Below are 23,718 nucleotides of genomic sequence, written 5' to 3'. Positions count from 1 at the left end.
TGGAGTTTAATCTGCTGTCTCAGAACATGGATCCAAAGAAGAGTATGTTTGACTTTTTTGGGAAAGAGAGTTTTGCATTTGGCAGCAGTGGATAGTTCAAGTGGCCCCACTTAAACTCTTCTGCGTGAGAATATATATTTTTTCCTATTCTCCTTTCTTCTTTCTTTAAGAAGGATTCAGATTTGAGGTCTTTTGAAAATCCACTTGAGGTTGGTCATGAAGGACTTGACTTTTTATTCAGCAGGAGGTGGCAATCTTAGCACATTTACTTCTAATTAAAGCCAGAACCCAGTGTTTCACTAGGGGATTTATTATTACTTTTAAGCAATGAGTATTTTGAACTTGGAAGTGGAGTTTTCTCTTATAAACCTTGGAGTGCATTTGGGCCTGAGGATTTAAAAAAGCTGTTGATTGCCACTGTGCATTAAAAAGGTTAAAAGTCATCATTTTAACAGTTAATTTTGTGGCATTCTTTCATTATAATGCTTATTTTATGGGTTTTATAAAGGTGCATTAAAATGCAGCCGCTTCTGTTAGAATGATATTAAATCAAGTTCTTGGTTTCACTGGCAACTTTTTTGTCCTTTACACAATTGATTGGACTTTTAAAGTTATACACATAACTGAAGATGGAAATATTTGTGCGTTGGCATATATATACAAAGTAACTCAGACTGTGTGTGTATATACAGGAAGTGAAATAGAAAAGTGGAGGTGGTTACCTGGGTAATTCAGATTCCTAACCAACTTTATTGGAAATACTTGGCTATTTTCTCATTTTATATAAACAGTTTCTTTTACTTTTCGCTGTACTTTGTGTGACTAGAAACTGTATGAACAATTATTTATTCTTGAACTTTGGGTATATAGCTCTTTTTTGTGAGTAATGAAACAGCTTAAAGGAATATTTTTCTGTATTACTCTACTGCTATTTAATTGTTTATACATTAAAAAATTAAATGAAGAAAATACAATTATACAGTGGGTTATTATTAAATTTGATGACTAATTGTAACTATTGACCTTTGTATATTCTATTATATACACATGTGTACTTTAAACACCTGGAGAAGGGCATGGCAACCCACTCCAGTATTCTTGCCTGGGGAATCTCATGGACAGAGGACCTGGCAGGCTGCAAACCATAGGGTCAACACAGAGTTGGACACAACCGAAGCAACTTAGCACATATGCACACATGTACTTTAAACAAAATGGGTAACCCAGTTCATTCCTGACCATTTTGCCCTATAAATTGTGGCTACATGTCAGTGCATATGACGTCATATTCATTGACATGTCTTTACGTGTCAATGAATGTAAATCTACTTCATCATTTTTAATGGCATAGAATTTGTGTTCTATGCATACATATAAGTTGACTGTTGAACAACATGAGTTTGAACTATGTGGGTCCACTTATACTTAGATTTTTTTTTTCAATGAATACATACTCTAGTATCACATGATTCTTGATTGGTTAAATCTATTCATGTAGAACCATGGGTCCTGAAGATTGATTGTAAAGTTATATTCAGAGTTTAGACTATGTGGAGGGTCAGTGCCCCAACTCCTGTTATGTCCAAGGGTCAACTTTACATCATAATTAATTTCTGTTATCATATACACTCATTAATGCTTTTAATACTTTTCTTTTATAAATTATTGAATGTATTTGTGATTCTTTATATGTTTGCTAAAAACATAAAACAAACACATCTTTATTTTTTTAAAAAGGATAAAAATGGAAAGCCCCTCTTTTAAAAATTTCCTTGCTGCCTATGAAATTTCATTCTTCTCTAGGTAAATAGCTTGATGAACAACCTTGCACTTGCATACATTATTCAATGCTTTTATAAACATCTTCTGTTTTATGTCAATGAATTACCGTATATTCATCTATAACTTGTTTCTTACATTTACATGGATATCTTTTCATGTCCAAACATATAGACTTACCTTGTTCTTGTATGGGCTTCCTTGAATTCTGTCTATGGGTATTTCATAATTTATTTAGCTGTGGAGATTGCTTCCAAAATATACTATCATGGACAATCTCTTTTGCATTGGCTCACTCTGCTTTGATATATTGGCTCAGAGTAAAGCTCACAGGTGACTATTCCATTGGACTGACTATGGCATGTATTTTATTATTTATATTTTATTACACTTAGGAGTATTGTTGATCTTATAATGGAGAATAGAGGCAGTTGGCTAAAAATTCTAGAAAATTTGCAGAGTTTGCTCATTTTATAGTTGGTAAAACCAGAGCTTCTCTAGAAGTTGTATTAATTACTTTATGAGGACATGAATGCATGTTCCCTCTGTTCTCTCCTCACTTTTTTTTCCCTCTCTGTTGTTTTTAAGGGTAGAGAAATATTTCATGTGTAGAGGGCATTCTTTTCTTTCATGAAATAAGAATAGCCTATTTAGGAGTAGATGCTTTTTGTCTGCTTCTAGAAAGAAGAACATAAATCAGCAACTTTAAAATTTAGGTCATTATTTTACTGAAAGTTTTCTAACACATTTGCTTTCTTGCCAAAGTTCAATTTATATATTTGGTAATGTAATTTTTTAAAATCACTTTGCTTGAGGTTTTATCTTTAAACCCCATGGCAGAGCCACTCATTGGTGGGGCCTGAGCTTCAGGAATGGTGGGAAGTTTGATGGATACCTGTCCCTTCCGTTAAAAGAATTTTTTTGTTTTAAGTAACATGTTCATTTTGGAAACTTGGGATGAGGTTTTATGAGATGAAAATTAAATAATCTCTAGTTGACACTAAGAACTAGCTAATCATTATGACTATTGTAGTGTATTTTTGGTGTCTTTTTTTTTTTTTTTTTGCGTTGTGAATTTATTTGCTTTTGTTATTAACAAATTAAGAACTTGTGAGGATTTATTTTGAGAATATATACAGCACTGACTTAAAGTTTTTACACATTTTTAAAACATAATAAATAATTTCCCCATTATTTATTCTATATGTATTACTTAGTACCATGAAAGTGAAAGTGAAGTTGCTCAGTCGTGTCCCGACTCTTTCTGACCCCGTGGACTGTAGCCTCCCAGGCTCCTCTGTCCATGGGATTCTCCAGGCAAGAATACTGGAGTGGGTTGCTATTTCCTTCTCCAGGGGATCTTCCTGACCCAGGGATTGAACCCTGGTCTCCCGCATTGCAGGCAGACGCTTTAACCTCTGAGCCACCAGGGAAGCCAAATTTCCCTTCTCTATTTTAATTTATTAATCTATTCATTCATATAGCATAAATGAGGAGTTGTCAACCTATAGCTGTTAACCAAACCCAACTCATTACCTGTTTTTGAATGAGTTAAGAGTTATTTTACAAGTTTTTTTTTTTTTTTTAATTTTTTATAACTTTAAAAATCATGTGTTCCCCATCCTGAAGCCTCCTCCCTCCTCCCTCTCCACACCATCCCTCTGGGTCGTCCCAGTGCACCAGCCCCAAGCATCCAGCATCGTGCATTGAACCTGGACTGGCATCTCGTTTCATACATGATGTTTCACATGTTTCAATGCCATTCTCCCAAATCTTCCCACCCTCTCCTTCTCCCACAGAGTCCATAAGACTGTTCTATACATCAGTGTCTCTTTTGCTGTCTCGTATACAGGGTTATCGTTACCATCTTTCTAAATTCCATATATATGCGTTAGTATACTGTATTGGTGTTTTTCCTTCTGGCTTACTTCACTCTGTATAATAGGCTCCAGTTTCATCCACCTTGTTAGAACTGATTCAAATGTATTCTTTTTAATGGCTGAGTAATACTCCATTGTGTATATGTACCACAGCTTTCTTATCCATTCATCTGCTGATGGACATCTAGGTTGCTTCCATGTCCTGGCTATTATAAACAGTGCTGTGATGAACATTGGGGTACACGTGTCTCTTTCCCTTCTGGTTTCCTCAGTGTGTATGCCCAGCAGTGGGATTGCTGGATCATAAGGCAGTTCTATTTCCAGTTTTTTAAGGAATCTCCACACTGTTCTCCATAGTGGCTGTACTAGTTTGCATTCCCACCAACAGTGTAAGAGGGTTCCCTTTTCTCCACACCCTCTCCAGCATTTATTATTTGTAGACTTTTGGATCGCAGCCATTCTGACTGGTGTGAAATGGTACCTCATAGTGGTTTTGATTTGCATTTCTCTGATAATGAGTGATGTTGAGCATCTTTTCATGTGTTTGTTAGCCATCTGTATGTCTTCTTTGGAGAAATGTCTATTTAGATCTTTGGCCCATTTTTTGATTGGGTCATTTATTTTTCTGGAGTTGAGCTGTAGGAGTTGCTTGTATATTTTTGAGATTAGTTGTTTGTCGGTTGCTTCATTTGCTATTATTTTCTCCCATTCTGAAGGCTGTCTTTTCACCTTGCTAATAGTTTCCTTTGTTGTGCAGAAGCTTTTAAGTTTAATTAGGTCCCATTTGTTTATTTTTACTTTTATTTCCAGTATTCTGGGAGGTGGATCATAGAGGATCCTGCTGTGATGTATGTCAGAGAGTGTTTTGCCTATGTTCTCCTCTAGGAGTTTTATAGTTTCTGGTCTTACGTTGAGATCTTTAATCCATTTTGAGTTTATTTTTGTATATGGTGTTAGAAAGTGTTCTAGTTTCATTCTTTTACAAGTGGTTGACCAGATTTCCCAGCACCACTTGTTAAAGAGATTGTCTTTAATCCATTGTATATTCTTGCCTCCTTTGTCAAAGATAAGGTGTCCATATGTGCGTGGATTTATCTCTGGGCTTTCTATTTTGTTCCATTGATCTATATTTCTGTCTTTGTGCCAGTACCATACTGTCTTGATAACTGTGCCTTTGTAGTAGAACCTGAAGTCAGGTAGGTTGATTCCTCCAGTTCCATTTTTCTTTCTCAAGATCGCTTTGGCTATTCGAGGTTTTTTGTATTTCCATACAAATTGTGAAATTATTTGTTCTAGCTCTGTGAAGAATACTGTTGGTAGCTTGATAGGGATTGCATTGAATCTATAAATTGCTTTGGGTAGTATACTCATTTTCACTATATTGATTCTTCCGATCCATGAACATGGTATATTTGTCCATCTGTTAGTGTCCTCTTTGATTTCTTTCACCAGTGTTTTATAGTTTTCTATATATAGGTCTTTAGTTTCTTTAGGTAGATATATTCCTAAGTATTTTATTCTTTCCGTTGCAATGGTGAATGGAATTGTTTCCTTAATTTCTCTTTCTGTTTTCTCATTATTAGTGTATAGGAATGCAAGGGATTTCTGTGTGTTGATTTTATATCCTGCAACTTTACTATAATCATTGATTAGTTCTAGTAATTTTCTGGTGGAGTCTTTAGGGTTTTCTATGTAGAGGATCATGTCATCTGCAAATAGTGAGAGTTTTACTTCTTCTTTTCCAATTTGGATTCCTTTTATTTCTTTTTCTGCTCTGATTGCTGTGGCCAAAACTTCCAAAACTATGTTGAATAGTAATGGTGAAAGTGGGCACCCTTGTCTTGTTCCTGACTTTAGAGGAAATGCTTTCAATTTTTCACCATTGAGGATAATGTTTGCTGTGGGTTTGTCATATACAGCTTTTATTATGTTGAGGTATGTTCCTTCTATTCCTGCTTTCTGGAGAGTTCTTATCATAAATGGGTGTTGAATTTTGTCAAAGGCTTTCTCTGCATCTATTGAGATAATCATATGGTTTTTGTTTTTCAGTTTGTTAATGTGGTATATTACATTGATTGATTTGCGTATATTGAAGAATCCTTGCATCCCTGGGATAAAGCCCACTTGGTCATGGTGTATGATCTTTTTAATGTGTTGTTGGATTCTGATTGCTAGAATTTTGTTTAGGATTTTTGCATCTATGTTCATCAGTGATATTGGCCTATAGTTTTCTTTTTTTGTGGGATCTTTGTCGGGTTTTGGTATTAGGGTGATGGTGGCCTCATAGAATGAGTTTGGAAGTTTACCTTCCTCTGCAATTTTCTGGAAGAGTTTGAGCAGGATAGGTGTTAGCTCTTCTCTAAATTTTTGGTAGAATTCAGCTGTGAAGCCGTCTGGACCTGGGCTTTTGTTTGCTGGACGATTTTTGATTACAGTTTCAATTTCCGTGCTTGTGATGGGTCTGTTAAGGTTTTCTATTTCTTCCTGGTCGAGTTTTGGAAAGTTGTACTTTTCTAAGAATTTGTCCATTTCTTCCTCGTTGTCCATTTTATTGGCATATAATTGTTGATAATAGTCTCTTATGATCCTTTGTATTTCTGTGTTGTCTGTTGTGATCTCTTCATTTTCGTTTCTAATTTTATTGATTTGATTTTTCTCCCTTTGTTTCTTGACGAGTCTGGCTAGTGGTTTGTCAATTTTATTTATCCTTTCAAAGAACCAGCTTTTGGCTTTGTTGACTTTTGCTATGGTCTCTTTTGTTTCTTTTGCATTTATTTCTGCTCTAATTTTTAAGATTTCTTTCCTTCTACTAACCCTGGGGTTCTTCATTTCTTCCTTTTCTAGTTGCTTTAGGTGTAGAGTTAGGTTATTTATTTGACTCTTTTCTTGTTTCTTGAGGTGTGCCTGTATTGCTATGAACTTTCCCTTTAGGACTGCTTTTACTGTGTCCCACAGGTTTTGGGTTGTTGTGTTTTCATTTTCATTCGTTTCTATGCAAATTTTGATTTCTTTTTTGATTTCTTCTGTGATTTGTTGGTTATTCAGCAGCGTGTTGTTCAGCCTCCATATGTTGGAATTTTTAATAGTTTTTCTCCTGTAATTGAGATCTAATCTTACTGCACTGTGGTCAGAAAAGATGCTTGGAATGATTTCTATTTTTTTGAATTTACCAAGGCTAGCTTTATGGCCCAGGATGTGATCTATCCTGGAGAAGGTTACATGTGCGCTTGAGAAAAAGGTGAAATTCATTGTTTTGGGATGAAATGTCCTATAGATATCAATTAGGTCTAACTGGTCTATTGTATCGTTTAACGTTTGTGTTTCCTTGTTAATTTTCTGTTTGGTTGATCTATCCATAGGTGTGAGTGGGGTATTAAAGTCTCCCACTATTATTGTGTTATTGTTAATTTCTCCTTTCATACTTGTTAGCATTTGTCTTACATACTGCGGTGCTCCCGTGTTGGGTGCATATATATTTATAATTGTTATATCTTCTTCTTGGACTGATCCTTTGATCATTATGTAGTGACCTTCTTTGTCTCTTTTCACAGCCTTTGTTTTAAAGTCTATTTTATCTGATATGAGTATTGCTACTCCTGCTTTCTTTTGGTCCCTATTTGCATGGAAAATCTTTTTCCAGCCCTTCACTTTCAGTCTGTATGTGTCCCCTGTTTTGAGGTGGGTCTCCTGTAGACAACATATGTAGGGGTCTTGTTTTTGTATCCATTCAGCCAGTCTTTGTCTTTTGGTTGGGGCATTCAACCCATTTACGTTTAAGGTAATTACTGATAAGTATGATCCCGTTGCCATTTACTTTATTGTTTGGGGTTCGAATTTATACACCATTTTTGTGTTTCCTGTCTAGAGAATATCCTTTAGTATTTGTTGGAGAGCTGGTTTGGTGGTGCAGAATTCTCTCAGCTTTTGCTTGTCTGAGAAGCTTTTGATTTCTCCTTCATACTTGAATGAAATCCTTGCTGGGTACAATAATCTGGGCTGTAGGTTATTTTCTTTCATCATTTTAAGTATGTCTTGCCATTCCCTCCTGGCTTGAAGAGTTTCTCTTGAAAGATCAGCTGTTATCCTTATGGGAATTCCCTTGTGTGTTATTTGTTGTTTTTCCCTTGCTGCTTTTAATATTTATTCTTTGTGTTTGATCTTTGTTAATTTGATTAATATGTGTCTTGGGGTGTTTCGCCTTGGGTTTATCCTGTTTGGGATTCTCTGGGTTTCTTGGACTTTGGTGATTATTTCCTTCCCCAGTTTAGGGAAGTTTTCAACTATTATCTCCTCAAGTATTTTCTCATGGTCTTTCTTTTTGTCTTCTTCTTCTGGAACCCCTATGATTCGAATGTTGTAGCGTTTAATATTGTCCTGGAGGTCTCTGAGATTGTCCTCATTTCTTTTAATTCGTTTTTCTTTTATTTTCTCTGATTCATTTATTTCTACCATTCTATCTTCTAATTCACTAATCCTATCTTCTGCCTCTGTTATTCTACTATTTGTTGCCTCCAGAGTGTTTTTAATTTCATTTATTACATTATTCATTATATATTGACTCTTTTTTATTTCTTGTAGGTCCTTGTTAACCCTTTCTTGCATCTTCTCAATCCTTGTCTCCAGGCTATTTATCTGTGATTCCATTTTAATTTCAAGATTTTGGATCAATTTCACTATCATTATTCGGAATTCTTTATCAGGTAGATTCCCTATCTCTTCCTCTTTTGTTTGGTTTGGTGGGCATTTATCCTGTTCCTTTATCTGCTGGCTATTCCTCTGTCTCTTCATCTTGTTTAAATTGCTGAGTTTAGGGTGTCCTTTCTGTATTCTGGCAGTTTGTGGAGTTCTCTTTATTGTGGCTTTTCCTCGCTGTGTGTGGGTTTGTACAGGTGGCTTGTCAAGGTTTCCTGGTTAGGGAAGCTTGTGTCGGTGTTCTGATGGGTGGAGCTGTATTTCTTCTCTTTGTTCAGTCGCGCTGTGGGGAGGGAGGGAGGGATGTTGCAAACAAATAACACTGGCGTGGCTCGCAGTGCCTCAGCCACACTGGGTCTGCCCCCGCTCACGGCGCGTGTAGCCTCCCTGCCCACACTGCTCGGGCTCTAGGTTGTTCCGCCGGGAACAATTCGAGGCTGGCCCTGGGTTGCATGTACCTCCCAGGTCCAAGCCGCTCAGGTTCAGGCACTCGGGTAGTCCTCAGAGGCGCAGACTCAGTTGGGCCTGAGTTTTGTGCTCTTCCCAGGTCCGAGCAGCTCAAGTGATGAGGTGTTTGGCGAGCGCCAATGCTGCGACTTATCGCCTCCCTGCCACTCGGATATCTGGGTGTAAAACCGGCGCACCTTCTCAGGCAGATGTTAACCATCCAGACGCCCAAGAAGCTTTAGTTAGCAAAGAAGCCTGCTTACAGTTTTATAGATAATGTCTCTCTGGGGCTGCGATTGCCCCCTTCCGGCTCTGGCTGCCTGTCACCGGAGGGGGAAGGTCTGTAGCCGGCTATCTCTGTTCAGTCCTTTGTTCCGTGCGCGGGCCTGGCGGTCTTAGGCTAGGGCTGGCTTTTCACGTGGTAGATATCCCACAGTCTGGTTTGCTAGCCCAAATTATTTCGCTCAGATAGTGCTCAGGGTATTCAGGCCAGATTCTTAGTCTAAGCGATGCAGCCCGCGCTGCGCCTCCCTGCCCAGCCCCCGCTTGCTAATGGCGCATGCAGGCGTCTGCGCTGCTTCTCCGCTGGGGGAGTTACCGTAGGACTCGCAATCTTCGAGTTTTAATTGTTTATTTATTTTTTCTTCCTGTTATGTTGCCCTCTGTGCTTCCAAAGCTCGGCACAGATTCGACAGTGAGAAGGTTTCCTGGTGTTTGGAAACTTCTCTCTTTTTAAGACTCCCTTCCCGGGACGGAACTCCGTCCCTCCCTCTTTTGTCTCTTTTTTTGTCTTTTATATTTTTTCCTACCTCCTTTCGAAGAGTTGGATTGCTTTTCTGGGTGCCTGATGTCCTCTGCCGGCATTCAGAAGTTGTTTTGTGGAATTTACTCGACGTTTAAATGCTCTTTTGATGAATTTGTGGGGGAGAAAGTGTCCTCCCCGTCCTACTCCTCCACCATCTTGGCTCCTCCCTCTTTGGTGTCTTTTTATTTTGCATTTTAATGCTGTAAAGTCAGATTCATATTGTATTTACTCTTTTAAAGTCTTTTTTCTTACTTAATGATATCACAAACATTTATCAAATCAACAAATATTCTACTGCAATATAATTCTAAATGATTATAGAGAATTCTATGCTTTATCACTGTTAGTGGAATTATTGCTAATATTTTGCTTTGAAGAATACTATGGTCATTGTAAAACTTGTATGAAACCACAGAAGACTCCAAGTAGTCAAAGCAATCTTGAGAAAAAATGAAAAAAGCTGGAGGAATTATACTTCCTGATTTTAAATTATATTAAAAAACCTATAGTAATCAAAACAATATGGTATTCCTAGATCAATGGAACAGAATAGAGAGCTGAGAAATTAATTCATGAATTGATTTATGACAAAAGAATCAAGTATATGCAGCGGGGGAAAGGATAATCTCTTCAGTAATAGTGCTGGAGAAAGTGGATTGACACATAGAAAAGAATGAAGCTGAACCCCTTACACTATACACAGATCACCTCCAAATGGATGAAAGACTTAAACGTAAGACCTGAAACCATAAAACCCCTGGAAGAAAATGTGGAGAGTAAGCTTCTTGACATTGATCATAGCAATGATTTTTTTTTTTTTGGATTTGACCTCAAAAGCAAAGGCAACAAAGGGAAAATAAACACATGGCTATAGCAGTGGATAAGTTTAAGGTTTACAGTGTCAGTATTCTCATTGACTTACATATATTGTGAAATGATTAGCACAGCAAGTTTAGTTAACACCCCATCATATGATACAAAAAAAGAAGGAAAAATTTTTTTTTCTTTGTGATGAGAATTCTGAGAATCTGCTCTCTGGACAAACTTTCTACTATTATGTCAATAAAACTGAAGAGAATGAAAAGAGAACATTTTTTAGCACCACAAAAAGTTAAAGAGAAATAGAAATACTAAAAGTTTTATAGTTACAGAAAAGTGGTGCTGTGCTTGGTCGCTCAGTCGTGTCCGACTCTTTGTGACCCCTATGGACTGTAGCCTGCCAGGCACCTCTGTCCATGGTATTCTCCAGGCAAGAATACTAGAGTGGGTTGCCATACCCTCCTCCAGTAGATCTTCCCAACCCAGGGATCAAACCTAGGTCTCCCGCATTGCAGGTGGATTCTTTACCATCTGAGCCACCAGGAAAGCCCATGAATACTTGAGTGGGTAGTCTGTCCCTTCTTCAGGGGATCTTCCTGACCCAGGAATTGAACCAGGGTCTCCTGCATTGCAAGCGAATTCTTTATCAGCTGAGGTACCTGATGATCAAAATTGAGTAGCAGGAAGTCGCTGCTGCTGCTAAGTTGCTTTAGTTGTGTCCGACTCTGTGTGGCCCCATAGATGGCAGCCCACCAGTCTCCCCCGTCCCTGGGATTCTCCAGGCAAGAACACTGGAGTGGGTTGCCATTTCTTTCTCCAGTGCATGAAAATGAAAAGTGAAAGTGAAGTCGCTCTGTTGTGTCTGACTCTTCTGACTGCAGCCTACCAGGCTCCTCCATCCATGGGATTTTCCAGTCAAGAGTACTGGAGTGGGGTGCCATCGCCTTCTCTGTATTTCTATTATATTTTTGGATAAATTCTTTGGAAAGAAAAGTGAGTGAGGACAAAGGGGGACCTTTTCTTTGACTGTAGCATTATAATTATAACAAAAATGTATTCATGTGATTACTTCCAAATTTTAAAATATATAATCCCTGGTGGAAAAAGCCTCAATCCCCCCCAAAGTGGGATTACATAAAACTAAAAAGCTTCTGTTCAGCAAGGGAAACCATTAACCAAATGAAAAGGCAAACTACGAAATGGGAGGAAGTATTTGTGAATCATATATCTGATAAAGAATTAATATCCAAAATATGTAAAGACTCATGCAACTTAATAGAAAAAATCAAACAATCTAATTTTAAAATGATTGCCATTTTTAAATGATTGCCATCCCCTGGAGTTGCCATTTCCCACTCCAGGGGATGGAGGGAAATCCTGCCATTTGTGACACCATGGATGGATGTTGAGGGCATTATGCTAAGTGAAATAAGCCAAAGACAAAATGCTGCATTCACTTATGTGGAATCTAAAAAAAAAAAAAGGTTAAGGTTATGGAAACAGTAGAAATTCTGACAATCACAGAGGTTCAAATACTGGTAATTATGATCATTGTGTTTTTAAAATTATCTTATTTTACTTTATTGAGGGGTGTGTGTGTGTGTGTGTGTGTGTGTGTGTGTGTGTGTGTGAATCACTCAGTCATGTCCGACTCTGCGATCCCATGGACTATAGCCCACTAGGCTCCTCTGTCCATGGAATTCTCCAGGTAAGAATACTGGAGTGGATTGCCATTCCCTTCTCCAGGGAATCTTTCTGACCCAGGGATCAAACCCAGATCTCCTGTATTGCAAGCAGATTTTTTACCATCTGAGCTACCAGGGAACCCCTTAAAGGTATAATTGACATATAAAATTGTAAGATATTTAAAGTGTACATCATGGAGATTTTATATAGTACACATAGTTTAAGGATTCCCTTCATTTAAAACACATCCATCAACTCACTTTTTTGTTGTTGTTTTTTTTGGTGAGAATATCTAAATTCTAGTCTCTTAACAAATTTTAATTATACAGTATTATGCTATACAGTGCTATCATCTGCATGTTTTACATTAGATCCTCAGGCCTTATTCATTTCATAGTTGAAAATTTGTACCCTTTTATCAACCTTTCTCTGTGTCCTCTAGCCCCAGTCCCTGGCAGCTACTTTTCTACTAAAACCCTAAGACTATGGGTTTAATATTGATGGTTGACCAGGGCTCCCTGAGTTCTACAGGCCTCTGTTATGGGGGTGATGTTATGGCACCCTGGTGCTGAGAGATTACTTGGGCCCAGCAAAGGGACCACATTTCCCAAGCTCTGAAGACAAGGACTAACACCCCAAAATGTGGACTCATTTTGTTTTTACTCTACCTTCATTGGCCCAGCAGCTGCCAAGAACAAAGGCGGTATCTCCCGATACCTGGCAGACAAATGCAGTATTGCCTCATGAATTGTTTCTCTGAGGCAATTTGTATTTGGGAAGAAGCTTCTAGAATAAGTTGAGGGGCAGCTGCCTTTCCATGAGATTGGAGAGATTTCATGAAAGAATTTGGATGTCATGAAGGAGGCAGTGGTTCACAGGAAGCAGTTGCTGGGATTAGTAGGAAGCTGGAGAAACAGGAGAAGAAACGCTTGAAGAAGGAAGAGAAACACCTGGCTGCAATTTCCCTGATATCTTCAGAAAACAGCAGTAGTTTTTCAAAGGGATGTGAGGAAACAAGTGGAAGACCCATGAAGAAGAAGAGGCAAAAGCCCCAGGAAACTCCTCAGGAGAATGAAATAGAAGACCCAGCTGTCTCCTTCTCCAAACCATAGAAAAAGAAATCTTTTTCCCAAGGAGGAACTGGTGATCTTGAAGAGATCTTGAAGAAGTGATCTTGAAGAGAGAGCTGGCAGTGGAAGTCTTCTCATGATTAGAAAACCTTTGCTCAAAGATGAGCGAACTGGTTAGTGACCCTTAAGAGTAAGGGAACAAGAGTGTCCCCAAGAAAGAGAGGAAATTCTCTTCCAAGTAGAAGCCACTCAGCAGTGGACCTGAAGAGACAGCTGCCAGCAAGAGCAGTGGCTCTAAGAAAAAGAAAGTTCCAAAAGCCAGCCCAGGAAAATCAGAACGGACATTTCCCCAGTGGGACGTGAACTGCAGAGGTATTTCCTAATCCATCCCCTATAGCCCAATAAAAATAAAAACAAATGAAAAAAAACCTAAGGCTAGACACTTGAGACCAAAAGCTTTTGATACACATTGTAAATTGTTTTATGTTGAGAGATGGCCCAAATGTACCATTTTCTCTGCTATGTGTAATATGTGTGCCAAGGTCAGATATTGTCATTTTTTAAAAGTTCCAAATCTCCATGTAATGGGCAAAAGTGATGTGTGATATTTTCTTAATTTAAAAATAGTAGCAAAAAAATATTCATTGGGCAGTTGCTACGTGCTCCCACCTTAGACTATGGTAAGGATTTAACCTTAACTTTCTCATTTAATTCTCAAAGCAACCTTGTAAATTAGGTCATTATTTTCATTTCAGGCACAAGAAAATTTAGGCTTGATAAGATTAAGCAGTTTGCCCAAGGTTGTGTCTTGTGAATGATGGATTTTTAACTTTGTTCATTTACTTAATGATACAAATACTTTAGTTTTTTTCTGATGTTAAATGTTTTGATCTTTTTTGTAATGGCTTCTGATCTTTGTATCTTTCTAATGAAGATCTTTCTTACACTGTGATTCTAAAATATTCTCACATGTTTTCTTAACTTTCTGGAATTTGTTTTTAGATATTATATGTAGTAGGGCTCTAATTACATGTAGTAGGGCTCTAATTACATGTAGCAGGGCTCTAATTTGGAGAAGGCGATGGCACCCCACTTCAGTACTCTTACCTGGAAAATCCCATGGGCAGAGGAGCCTGGTAGGCTGCAGTCCATGAGGTCGCTAGGAGTTGGACACGACTGAGCGACTTCACTTTCACGCATTGGAGAAAGAAATGGCAACCCACTCCAGTGTTCTTGCCTGGAGAATCCCAGGGACAGGGGAGCCTGATGAACTGCCGTCTTTGGGGTCGCACAGAGTCAGACACGACTGAAGCGACTTAGCAGCAGCAGCAGCAGGGCTCTAATTTAATTTTTTCCCCAAATGTATATCTTGTTGTCCAAGTGCCATTTATGAATATCATTTGAAATGCTGACTTTCTTATAAAAATGCACATTACCCATTTAGTCATTTATTTGCTCTTAGACTCTATTCCTTTCCCTTGATTTATGTCCATAAATAGCGTGTCTATAAAGAATGCCAATGATTTATTTGTCCATAAATAGTGTATCTATAAAATACAAATATTGTCTTAAAAATTAATGTGTAGTATGTTTTGATATGTGGGATGAGTAATCATTCTTTATTGGTCTTGTTCTTAAATATTTATGTTATTCTTGTTTTTTTTCACTTTCCTTTCAGGCTTGAAAAAGAGTTTGAGTTGCATGAAAAAAATCATGCTGGAATTTTGTCTGGCATTGCATCACATCTATAGATTATTTTAATACATAACTGACATGTTTATATATTGATTCTTTCCATCCAGGAATATAATTTGTCTTATTATTCATTTAGCTGTCCTTTTATGCTTTTTAGTAAAAATTTTAGTTTTATCTATGTTGATTGTTTACTTGTTGGTTATATCTTCCCTGCCTCTTTTCTTCCCTCCCTCCATCCTTCTTTCACTTCCTTTCCTTTCACTTATGTGCCAAGCACTGCAGCAGCAATATGGTGATAAATATAGAGGTCTGTGTGGGCTTCACTGCTGGCTCAGTGGTAAAGGGAGAAGGCAATGGCAACCCACTGGAAGATCCCATGGACGGAGGAGCCTGGTAGGCTGCAGTCCGTGGGGTCACGAAGAGTCGGACACGACTGAATGACTTCACTTTCACTTTTCCCTTTCATGCATTGGAGAAGGAAGAGGCAACCCACTCCAGTGTTCTTGCCTGGAGAATCCCAGGGACAGAGGAGCCTGGTGGGCTGCCGTCTATGGGGTCGCACAGAGTCGGACACGACTGAAGCGACTTAGCAGCAGCAGCAGTGGTAAAGAATTTTCCTGCCAATGCAGGAGGTGTGGGTTTGTTTCCTGGTCTGAAAAGGTCCCCTGGAGAAGGAATTGGCAACCCACCCCAGTATTCTTGCCTGGAAAACCCCATGGACAGAGGAGCCTAGTGGGCTACAGTCTATGGGGGGTCACAAAGAGCTGAACACAACTTAGCAACTGAACAACAACAACAGTAGAGGTCTGTGACCTTGTTAAGTTTGGAGAGGGAGACATACATTAAGTTGATAATCATAGAAGTAGGTATAGAAGCACAAGTGCTTTGAAGGAAAAGATGCCATGATGATGAGGGTATATTTCAGGCATATATTGTTTAGTTCGGCCTTACTTAATTTGGCCTTCCTAAGGAAGTTAAGATCTGAAAGTTGACTTAGTGTGTTAGGAATTTAATTGCCTTGGTTATTGTGAATGGAATCTTTGTAATAACATTATTATTATTATTTTTGGAGGAGATGGGAGGAAGTCTGGGAATTCAATGTTTTGTTGACAGTTATTTTTCCTGCTCCACAAAAGATAATATTCTGCTCTGTTCTGGGAAACATTGATGTTAAAAAGTCATCTCTTAGTCTAGCTGTTATTCTTTTGCTAGTTTATCAGTCTTTTCTCTATTGCTTTTAAGACATTTCTTTTCTCTTTGGTGTTCTGCAGTTTCTCTGTCAGGCATCTAAGGGAAGATTTATTTCACTTATCCTATTTTCAATTTATTTGGCTTAAACCTAGATCTTAGGATTGATGCTTTTCAACAATTCTGGAAAATCTTCAGCTGTTATTTCTTTGAATATTGCCTCTTTCAAATTCTCTTCATTGTCTCATAATGAAAATCCAGTTAGATACATTAGACCATCTTAGGTTATTGTTCATGTCTCTCTCTCTCTCTTTTTGTTTTTTTGATAATTTTATTATTTTTCGCTGTGCTGAGTGCAGTAATTTTATTCTTTATTGATAATTTCAGTGGATGAAGTCTTTGCAGTTCCGATGCTGCTTTCTAGTATTTTGCTGTCTCTTGCTCATATTGCCTCCTGTTCCTTGTGCGTTGGGATTTTTGCCTGTGAAGTCATATTCTTGGAACTCTATCCATGGGAATGATTGGTGTGTTCCTTCAAAGATTTGAGTTTTCTTTTGTCAGCGGCTTGGTGGTACTTCTCACCCAGGATCACTTTATACTGACCACAGATTGAGGCTTCTTGGGCAAATCAATAGAGTGAATTTGGTCTGAAAACCCACATTAAGATCAGCTTGGGGTTTGTGAATTCTTAGGAGAGAATGTTCTCCTTCATCTTGTTCCAAGTTTTGAGACATGCATTTTGCTTTCTCTTGGGCATGTATGTTGTGTGTGTGGGGGGGGGGGGGGCGGGGGTCAGGTGGGTGGGGTGATGCTATTTCTAAGTTCTCCTTACTGTAAGAGTAAAGCCCTTTGTGGTCTTAGCTTTATACTAGGGGGAGAAAGATAATACACAGGCTCAACTGGATTTCCTACATAGAGTGGGCCCCGCTGTTTTTCTTCTTTACCATCTGACATTTTGAGACTATGAAAACTGATGCTGAGGGTATATGGTTTAGGAGAATGCCCCAGGGGCTCTGTTTACCTTTGTAGTTCTCACTTTCACTTAGTGTTTGGCTCCTGAATTTTATTTACCATTTTTAAGGGGAGGCAGCATATTGATATACTCAAAAATACTGCTTTTAATAAACATTTTACTCTGTAATTTTATTGGGAGAATGAGGGTTTTATCTACTGTTCTCATCTACTTTTATAATTTCTTTAGTTTTATTTGCCTCTTCAAGCAATCCTTTTAGAAATAAGACAAGAGTAAATGAATTACAGTGAGGAATTCACCAAGAGGCTATATTAAGTTTTGTCTGCCAAAGTGAAATCTTTTTTTTTTTTTTTCAAAGTGAAATCTTTAACAAGTGAAATCTGTATTTAAATCTGATGTTATTTATCAGCATGTGCATGTGTGTGTGCTCAGTTGTGTCTGACTCTTTGTGACCTCGTGGACTGTAGCCTGCCAGGCTCCTCTGTCCATGGAATTTTCCAGGCAAGAATACTCTAGCGGGTTGCCATTTCTTACTCCAGGGGATCTTCCTGACTCAGGGATTGAACCCGAGTCTCCTGCATTGGCAGGCAGATTCTTTACCTCTGCGCCACCTGGGAAGCCCCATTTATAAGCACCCTGAATGTATTTGTGATGTACAGCTGTGTTAAATTTGAAATCAGAAAAGAATTTGGAGATTGTCATTAGAGTATCTATTTTATGCGTAGTTTTCAGTCAGAGAAGCAGACTAAGAATTAGGCTTAAATCTGGCTTGGCTGCTTACTGGTTGTGTGTCCTTAACAAACCATTGAACCTTCCTGAGCCTTAGGTCTCTCTGCAGTCGAATAAGAATGATAGTTCTTGATCTTCCCAAGTTACAGAATAGTTGCTAGAGATGGGTATGTTAATAGTATATGGGCCAGTGCTTGTAACCTGCTATTGTTAATTTTGAATTCTTTGATTTACTTAATCTCATGAAATTTCTATGAGAGAAGGTTGTCACTGCATTCAGAAATTGTTACTTTTGTTCAATGCAATCTCTTGAAACCCACCTCAGTTCTTTAGCTTCTTTAATTTCCTCTTTGTATGACATTCAAGCTCAGATAACCCTTAGAGCATAGAGTAGACAGCAAGAAAATTGAAAGCCAGTGTAGAAAGATCTTTTGAAATACATATGGAGTGTTGCCTAGTTATACATGTCTTTCACATTTGTGTCAGATGGAGATATATTTCAGTGTTTTAGGATATAAAGTAAAACTAGTCTTTGATAGACTAGTTTTATCTATCATGTGATATCCAGTTAGTGGCAAAATTTTTGAAAAGTTGATTGCTGTTTGATAGGATTAGATTCTTTGTCTATTTGTCAGCAGAGGGAGCCTTTGCCTCACTTTTTGATTCCAGAAACCCGATAGTGGTAAGTTTGTAAAGAACCAACATATTATGAAAAATGCTTGTTTCCTTATCTAACCTAGGTCTCAATAGGTTTTAAACCAGTTTTTCCTTTCTTCTTATAAAGCAAAAACTTTTTGTGCTTGTTTTCCGAGTTTTTTTTTTTAATTACTAGTGGTATATAAGTGCTAATATGGGGAGTTCTTTAAAAGTGGTTCCTGCTGGGATAAGGTAATGGCTCTCAAATGCTATGCCCCATTAAAGTTTTAAATGGTCTTAGGGTAATGAAGAAAAATTAAATAATACAGTAAATTTTTCATAAATCTAAAATTTGTTCAATTAAAGGGCTGTGCTTAGTAATGACATTTTCTACTTCGTACTTATTTATTTTACATTGTCTATATAGATAATGCTGGTGATGATAGTCTTTATTTAAAAAAAAAAAATCTCCTTATCAGGCAGTTTACAACCTATGATCTTCCCCAGTAGTTTCTATTATACATTAGTGAGGTTCAAGAGCCTGGGATCACTGCTTTAGCAAGGACTTTAACAAATAAAGATTGGAACTTCTGACCTGAACCATTTCCAACATCCTGGTTACTTTTGGTTCTAACTTTTCCCTGAGATGTTTACTTCCCTTTTACACTTAAGGAGAGAGACTTAATGACTAAACTACTGTATCTGATGTTCAAGATATAAGTGTAGGTACTAGGGATAGTTGGTTTATTTTTTTTTAAGTGTGCTAAATTTGGAATTAAGACTGGCTTACATTCCTACCATGTTCCAGGTCCTAAACTGGGTAGTTTGCGTAAGTTCCCTTCTTTAGTCTTTACAGCAACCCAGTGGGGTATAGAGACTGTGATAAGGTTTATTTTGCATGTGAAGAAACAGAAATTAAAGTAGCCAAAGTTACATATCTAGAATGTGTCAGAGCAGGGTTTAGAACATGACCATGTGGTCTTTTTGATTCAAAATCATTGCTCTTTCCACTATGTATTTTCCTCTACTTTGTACTCTATTTGTTACTTTTCCCATGTTTACTCAATTTGTTCTTTTATGATATACCATCTTGATCTAAGAACAAGAAATACTTGAGAGTATCCTATTTAATGGGGCTTCCCAGGTAGCTCAGATGGTAAAGAATCTACCTGCAACTCAGGAGACCTGGGTTCGATCTCTGGGTCAGGAAGATCCCCTGGAGGAGGGCATGGCAACCCACTCCAGTATTCTTGCCTGGAGAATCCCCATGGACAGAGGAGCCTGGTAGGCTACAGTCCATGGGTTGCAAAATGTTGGATATGACTGAGTGACTAAGCAGCAGCAGCAGCCCAGGTGGCTCAGTGGTAAAGAATCTGCTTGTAATGCAGGAGATGTGAGTTTGATCCTTGGGTTGGAAAGATTCCTTGAAAAAGGAAATGGCAACCTGCTCTAATATTTTTGCCTGGGAAATCCTATGGACAGAGGAGACTGGTGGGCTACAGTCCACAAGGTCACAAAGAGTCAGCCATAACTGAATGACTGAGCAAGCATGCATCCTGTTTAGTACCCTTTTTTGGGGTACTTTTCCTATGGTGATAATTGTTTGTTTCATATTACCCAGAGAAAGACTTTATTCAGTGCTCTAATAATTACTAAAGCTTTTAGGCTTAATCTGTGTATGGTTTTGAAGTTAGAGTTTTATAAAATACTGATAGATTTAAAGATCATTCTTTTTCTTTTGTATCCTCTTTGGGCTGCCACAGTTTATTCTTTATGGTTAAGTGATTTCCCTTCCCATGCATATATTTTCCTTTTGCTGTCCTCCCCAACCCGACCTGTATCTCCTATGTCTTTCCATTAGGCTTTTATCTTTCTTAAAAGCAGTGTTATCCTTAATCTTTTCCCCCTCTGCTTAGTATTTCCTAGTGTCTTTAATGTGCATATAGTAAGTACTTTGTCTTTTGACATAATATTAAGCCTTGAAATAATTCAGAATTTAGTTTCTTAAGTGTCATGTGTTAAAACTAATAATTTCAGGGCCTTTTTCATACCACATTTACTTTGCTGCTATTCATTCATTCAACAAATGTTTATTGAGTTCTGCTATGTCCTGGTGCGGAGAAGGCAATGGCAACCCACTCCAGTACTCTTGCCTGGAAAATCCCATGGACGGAGGGGCCTGGTGGGCTGCAGTCCATGGGGTCGCTAGGAGTCGGACATGACTGAGGGACTTCACTTTATTTTTTCACTTTCATGCATTGGAGAAGGAAATGGCAACCCACTCCAGTATTCTTGCCTGGAGGATCTCAGGGCCGGGGGAGCCTGGTGGGCTGCCATCTGTGGGGTTGCACAGAGTCGGACACGACTGAAGCGACTTAGCAGCATGTCCTGGGGACTATTTGGGGTAGAAAGGGTGGGGAATAAAGCATAATGCCAGATTTCATGGGGCTTTCATGTGACTATGATAATATTGTCAAATATCTTGGGCTACTTGATGATCATTAGCATCCTGTATCTAGTTCTGCAGTTTGACATGGTTTTCTACTTTCACGAGGATTCACTAGACGTGAACAGGTGTTTTTGGAGTACCAACTTATAAGGGCCTATACTCAATACTGTGAGCTAGACAGTGAAAACAAAATTGACTTACCTTCAAGGCTTTTATTATTCACTTATGGAAGTTGAAGAGGGGAGAGAGATATGCCAAATTTAGCTGTATCACCAGGAAAAATTTTGTCAGTACTAACAGGCAGTGATGCAGAATGTACTCAGAAAGAAAAGAGGGAGAATGGATTATTTATGCCTGAAGGGGATTGGAGAAAGCTTCAAAGTGGTGGAGTTGGATCCTGGGGATGGAGGACATCTAGAAGGATTTTGTGAGGTTAAGATGGGGGAATGGTGCCTGAGGTGCATTGGACTTACAGTAACAAACACATAAGGACCTTTGGACAAGCTTATGTTACCTGAGAACCCCATGTTACCTGAAGTCTTTGGTGGTCGGGATTGGATGAGAGGGAGTAGTTAGAGTTCATTGAGCAGATACATTGAAGAGTTCTTTGGATATCCTACTTATTAATTTCTACTTATTTCTGAAGATGCTGGTGTACTTTTGAATTTTTTGAGTTGGTTGACAACATGATTGCATCTGTATATTAAGATGATTACTTTGGTGTATTTGTTTTTATGCCTTTAATTCAGGAAATGGTATTTTAACTGCTTCTTTTAGGAGAGTCCAAGGACATTTAATAGACCAAACACATCGAACCTTGTGATAAGAATTGACAGTTCAGGAAATTTAAAGTCCTTGTTGTCAGTATCCCCAATTCATTTTGATTTGCCTTTTAAATTGTATGAGTTTAGATGAAGTTGAACCTCAGCTAAGAATCTCCTGGCATTATTTTTTTCACAACCTAATTTAATTGGCTATAATGAATTCAGGGATGTAGACTTTTAATACACTGATGATTTTAGGATTGAGAGTTAATAATATACAAAAAGCAAATATTTAGCTTTTGGAGTTATTTCTTTATGGGACTGATAATATTTGCAAATAAAGAAGTATTTATACAAAATACTTAAATTGTTTTCTTTTTAGAATATTTTTGGGGCAAGAGTTTTCTGGATTTCTTATCATGGCTAGTTATTACCTTGAGAAATTTATCTCACTTTCAAACCAGTTATTAAAAAAAATAGATCCCCAACCCTCACTGTTTAAGAATTTTCCTTTTGGATGAGAGAGAAGAAAGGAATGCTAATAAATAATGGGCTCTGCTGTATGATATCATCTATCTTGTCTTTCTTATGTCATCCTGCAAAAAACATCAATAAAAGAGAGGCAGGGTGGGGTTTGGGGAAGAATCTGGGTATGTGTGTGTTGGGGGAGGGAACAGAGGCAGGGGCAGCTCATTGACAGAGAGGGCTTTCAGACACACTCATAATGTACTTCTTTAGAGATTTCAGTAGTGACCATATTAGAGAAATTGCCGTTTTGAGGAAAGTAAGCTTAAAATAGAAAACCATGTTGGATAGACAGAAACGCACACAGACCTAGGTTTTGAGAGATTTTCCATAGTTCTTGAAGTCTTAAAAAACCCTTTGCTTTGGCAGAAAGGGTGAAGTTCTGATTTGGTGTATGCTTCTTCCCACATTAAATTTTATCCTTTTTGGTCTGAAGGATTTTTTTCCTTATAATTTTAAATTATTCACATAATTTGGCCTGAAAGAGACTAGTAATCCAGTAACATTAATTACTTACCATTTACTGAGAGCTTACCAGGTACCAGCCAGTATGTTTTTTTTGTATTTTGTCCTGACTATGGCATCATACAATCTTCTCCTATACACCTGCTTTGCAGACGAGGAAACCTGCTAGAGCTTTCAGGGCTGAAATAAGTTTGCAGCAAATCTGGGCTTCAGCTGTGGCTTTGCCATCAGTTCTGATGAGAATGCCTGCCATCTTCATCAGCAGTGTCTCCCACCACTCAACACCCTTCCTCAGTGTTTACTGATCTTATTCCTCTTTAAACATGGCTCTCTTTTAATCCTGTAATCCAAGACTTTGAATGGTGTGCTCTCTGCTTTTGCTTTCCTGAATGTCTGGCAAACTCTTTCTTAGCCTGCAAAACCCAAGTGTTATTTCTGTTCTGAAGCTTTTCTTAATTTTTCCAGATACTGTTAATCATACTTCCGTACATCATCTTTTAAATTATTTTAGTATACCTCTGTTCTCACATTGTTATAACTCCCATGTTCTGAGAGTAGCAACTGTCTCTCCTAGCACATGCTAGGTTCAGTGAATGTTTGTGGAATTTGTTGAATGAATGTGAATTCTGGAGAGTATTATCAAACCTTTCATGATCATTGCATCTGACAATGTAATTCACCCAATATTTTGTGGATGCAAGTGATAATATAATGTTTAGGACCTCCTTTTAAACTCTGACATTGCATTCATATTGAATCTGTCACATGTAATGCTAATTTAATGAATGGTTGTAATTTCTTTATAATATGTTATTAACCTTGTTCACAGTTGGGGGGGTGGAAATTGTGATAAATAACTTGGTGGAACACACACTAGTGGTCTTTGTAAGCGTATTAAAGTTCCTATTAAAAAGAGACGCATTAAAATGTCAAAAGGCAAGTTCGTAGAAAGAGTTAGTATGTAGTCCCAATTTTTATTTTTTTGAGTCCTAAAGTAATTACTCTCATGAAGTTATTTATTGGGGTAACACTTGAATAATAGTTGAGAATTTGTATAATTTTTCCCTGGTACATACTTAAAAAATGTTAGCCATTTAGCTCAACACATGTATCCTA

At 38.0% G+C, this 23,718-nt stretch overlaps 1 protein-coding gene and 1 non-coding gene across 5 annotated transcripts in view; both read left to right on the top strand.

The window, feature by feature from the left end:
• The window catches only part of BBS9 (Bardet-Biedl syndrome 9), a 478,678-nt gene that overhangs the window by 93,585 nt on the left and 361,375 nt on the right, over positions 1–23,718 (top strand). The gene's annotated exons all lie outside the window — the stretch shown is intronic.
• LOC139182847 (small nucleolar RNA SNORD86) lies at positions 12,602–12,686 on the top strand. The gene has a single exon (XR_011566416.1). It is a non-coding gene; the product is annotated as a small nucleolar RNA SNORD86 (small nucleolar RNA).

Source organism: Bos indicus, chromosome 4 (assembly GCF_029378745.1).
Source record: "Bos indicus isolate NIAB-ARS_2022 breed Sahiwal x Tharparkar chromosome 4, NIAB-ARS_B.indTharparkar_mat_pri_1.0, whole genome shotgun sequence".
Lineage (NCBI taxonomy): Eukaryota > Metazoa > Chordata > Mammalia > Artiodactyla > Bovidae > Bos > Bos indicus.
The sequence above is the reverse complement of the archived record's forward strand: the minus strand, read 5'-3'. Positions and strand labels throughout refer to the sequence as shown.